Below are 5,000 nucleotides of genomic sequence, written 5' to 3' on the forward strand. Positions count from 1 at the left end.
ATGGCTAAACCGTCGAACAAAATGCTTAGCGGTATCTCGTGCATCTTTAGTTTCTCAGTTCAATTTACGTCGAGAACGAATTTGTGCTTCATCGTTTCCGGGTCAGTTAAATAAGTTCCAGTTGATGACTGGGGCCGATCTAATCGACCTATCCTTCCCTTGAAATTGCTGATCTTGTAAACAAATTTAAAACCAATTTTATTCTGCTGTGGTAAGGCGGTGAGATGGCAGGGTCGTTAACACGCTGGGAAAAATGATTAGCTGCATCTCGACCACTTTTTTGTCCTGAGTTCAAATTCCTCCGACGTCGCCGTTGCATTTGAATGTTTCGGGACCGATAAAATGAATACCAGTTGAGCACTGAGGTAAATGTAATCGACTTACCCCTTCATCAGTAATTGCTAGCATTGCGCCAAAGTTCGAAACCAATATTATTCCTACTGCGCTTGAACCCGTTTGGTTTATCTCTGCAAGACATATTTTTGCCCCCGTTATAAACGCTCTATATTCATCACATTAAAAAATAGCTCATTCTTAGTTATTACCATTTATTCTGTTTCGTAGTTCCTAGGATTAAAATATCATCTGCGAGGTTTGTACTGCCTTCTTACATAGAAAATGTTCCATTGGTTTATCACGGCAACGCATATGGCATAACGTCCCTAACTCATACTCTGCAATCCTTCATGATCTTGTGCCTTGGAGTCATTATTCTCTTACTCAAATTCTTACTCAAACCTACGATTTCCTGCAATCATTGTAATAGTTTCTAACGACGAAAAATATTAAAACAGTCTTTGTATGAGAACAGTAACATATACTTCTTCACAAAACTCAATACAAAATTTCCACATATATACGACATATCATTATACGCTTTTCTCATGCAATAAGCACACAATGAAAAGCCATTAAACTGACGACACACCATACATTTTAAAAATATTTTAATACAGTTTAACATTCATAAAAGTCTATCCTAAATTCTGGGTTTTGTTTTCAAAGCTATAATATTGATCCATCACAAATCGATACCTTGCTTTCTCTACAAAGTTGCACAATTTTTTATCAGTGTATGTTGTAAAGTCCCACTCGAGATCATACAACAACCAGAAGCTCACATTCTAAGATTTTAATTTCTTTCTCATGAACCAGTACTATATCGATTTTTCTACCCACTGGTCATCACATAGGTAATCTTACTTTCCTTCCATCATCCTGTATAACAACTGTACCTCCTCAATGAAATCCAAGACCGGTATTACACTGTCTGATATTTCGTCGCTATCTCTGAAGAACCCTCAAATATTCGCTGCTTCTATGCATTCCCGAACTTAAAGAAATTCATATATATATATATATATATATATATAATCATAAATATACAGGGATTAGCATGAGTTGCTTCTCCAACATACTGAAAATTTAGAAATAGCAGTCAAAGAACTACTGATTCCAAACTACAATTTTTTTTCTTTAACGGATGGCGATATTTATGGCACACACAGAACAAAAAACAGAAGAGAAAAGCAGAAACAAACCTGCCTTTAGTTAATTGAGTACGACGTTTCACGGTTAAGACTATGAAGGTACTCTATTCCGATCTTCAGCCCAATATTCAAATAAATTTGAAAGTGTCTATATAACTCATGGGAATTTTGACCATGCGACATCAAAACCACATGCGGAAGGCACTTACGAAATTTATCGGCTAGTGAGTTCAAACACTTCACTCCAAAGAATCTATTCCATGTGCGCCTTCCTCATGTGGTTTTGATGTCGCATGGTCAAAATTCCCATGAGTTATATAGACACTTTCAAATTTATTCGAATATTGGACTGAAGATCGGAATAGAGTACCTTCATACTCTTAACCGTGAAACGTCGTACTCAATTAACTAAAGGCAGGTTTGTTTCTGCTTTTCTCTTCTGTTTTTTTTTTGTTCTGTGTGTGCCATAAATATCGCCATCCGTTAGAGAAAAAAATTTGTAGTTTGGAATCAGTAGTTCTTTGACTGCTATTTTTAAATTTTCAGTATGTTGGAGAAGCAACTCATGCTAATCCCTGTATATTTATGATTATAAATGGTTTTACCGATAAAGGTTGTCTCATACTGAACTACTTGGCAACATCGTTAATTATTAATTTTATTACTAATTGACGATTCCCTGCCCTATATCTATCTATCTATCTATCTATCTATCTATCTATCTATCTATCTATCTATCTCTCTCTCTCTCTCTCTCTCTCTCTCTATATATATATATATATATATATATATATATATATATACATTTGCATAAATCTCTCTCGCTCTCTCTCTCTCTCTCTCTCTCTCTCTCTCTCTCTCTTTATATATATATATATATATATTTATTTATTTATTTATAGTGAGATAAAGATAGATAAAAAACATAAATAAATAGAAAGATAAATAGATAGATAGACAGAGAGATAGATAGATAAATAGACAGACAGATAAATAGACAGATAGACAAACAGATAAACAGACAGAGAGACAGATAGATAGACATACAGACAGACAGATAGATAGATAGATAGATAGATAGATAGATAGATAGATAGATAGATGGATAGATAGATAGATAGACAGTTAGACAGCTAGATAGATAGACATACAGACAGACAGATATATAGATAGATAGTCAGACAGGAAGACAGACAGACAGACATATAGATAGACAGATAGATAGATAGATAGATAGATAGATAGATAGATAGATAGATAGATAGATAGATAGATAGTCCAATGAATGCTAGCAGGCTGAAGCCAAGAAATTGCAATCATCTCTCTTGTGAAACTGTATTGAACCCGTAGTCTTCCATAAATATTGAGTAATACTTAAGTTTAAAGATAAATGTTAAACTGTTCTGTTTATATATATAACTTGACATAGAAACAAACATGAAAACACACACGTTTGTTGGGCTTTGCTTGTGTGATTTGTCAACTATGTATATGCTACTATGTAAATGTGTACAAGTATACACAATCTTTGAATGAGGCACAACAGAAATAAACGAAAATAAGGATTTAAGTCCATTATTAGGATTGAATTTCTAGGAAAACAAAATGCAACAACACGAGAAGATAAGACAATCACTTCTGCTGGTATTTAAAAAAATATTTTCCACTTCGTTTCATTTGCTACTTAATGTATATGTGTGGTGTCTATATACATACCTACGCAACCACCTATCCATAATTATATATATATATATATGAGTTCGTATGTGTATGTAGTAAGTATGTGTGCATGTTTTCTGAATGTATGTTCTTTTTGTCAAAGAACCCATTTCTAGTGCATCTATAATTTCTTCTCTGCAACTGAAAAAACATTAAAGGAATTTAAACGTGTTTATGTAAGTCATTGATAATTTCATGTTCTTTGCTATAAATTTATGTTAAGATCAAAGAGCTAAACAGACGCTAAAGCGAACCTAGAATTTGTGGTCTTGGTTTTCTTTCAAAAAGAATTTAGGTATTTATCTGTAATTAAAAAAAAAAATTATTTTCATATTCCTATAAATTTTGTGCTTGTCTATCTAAAAGCAAAAATCGTGAAAATACGTACGTTTCGTTTCTGTAATATACCTCGTTGTATGGAGTGAAATCATGTTGTTATCTTTTCTATTATATATGTTTAGTTCCGTATTTTTTCTTCTTTCTTATCTGTGTTTTCTTAATACCACTGCACTGGTATTCAATTAAGACCGAAACGATTTCAGAACTTTTCAAATCGTAATATGTTTTATCTTTCCTTTAGGTTAATATTCCGACCTTAAAGATAATATTTAAATGGATTCTTATCCTTTCCTTTGTATTTAATTGCTATACTTTAAAATGCTTCAAAGAAACATATTTACACAGAAGGGATTTATCTGTTAATTACGTATAATATCTCTGCAGAGTTGGTTCAGCTGTTTCGTAAAATAATTGAAAATCGAAAATGTATTTCACACAGTGATTATAGCTAAAGTTGTATTGAGATGTAACATAGACAACTGGTGACTCACAGCTTGAAAATGTTTGTCTATAAAATAAAATAAGAAATATGACACAAGTCTGTAATTTACTCCCAGAAGGGGGTCTTGTTTTCTCTGGAATACATTATATAATTTTCTATTGATTATAAAGCCCAGCGCAGTAAGCCGAATATGAAAATTGTGTTTTATATTCATGTATATATTTGACATGATAGAATGTCCGCTTTCATGGCCGAAATAAGGTAGAATGCAGAATTTAGATAAAACAGAATCCTACTACCTATTAGATTAATTGCGCTTAACATTATCAAAGAACGTTAACAGTCTCAATGACGAATGCTCTGTAGTTTACCGAACTAGACATGGTGAAGAGAAACTAAACCGTGGTAGACTTAGAAATCAGAACTTAAAACGCCAAAATAAACGCTGCTGAGCGTTGTATCAGACGTAGCAACGTGTTATCCAGCTCATCGATTTAGAACAAGATGATCTCATTTAAAACAAGATCATCTTTAATCGAACAAGCCTATGATAAATGTCTTTTCAACAGTGATCATCCGATCTACATATTTTTCATGAGAAATAATGAAACTAGTGCTGCATGGTTCAAACTGTAGTATATACATTACGATAACGATTAATTTGAGCGAGAATTCCTTGCTGTTCGTATTACAGAAGATAGGAGATAAAGCGGTGAGCTGGCAAAATCGTTAGTCCATCGGGCAAAACGCAAATGTTCCGCAACATTTATTTTGGCGCGCTATGTTCTGAGTTCAGAGTCTACTTTGCTTTTTAACATTTCGAAGTTGATAATGTAAGTATCAGTGGAGCACTGGGGTCGATATAAACGACAACCCTCGTCCAACAAAAAACTAGCACCCCATGCCGGAATTTGAAATCCTTATAGAAGATAAAGCAAATTATCTCAAGTCTTCTAATCTTGTTTCACTCTGTTATTGATTTATATAGAAATGAAACATGTGTGAATGAT

This window comes from Octopus bimaculoides, chromosome 8 (genome assembly GCF_046866305.1).
Source record: "Octopus bimaculoides isolate indiv1 chromosome 8, ASM4686630v1, whole genome shotgun sequence".
Classification (NCBI taxonomy): domain Eukaryota; kingdom Metazoa; phylum Mollusca; class Cephalopoda; order Octopoda; family Octopodidae; genus Octopus; species Octopus bimaculoides.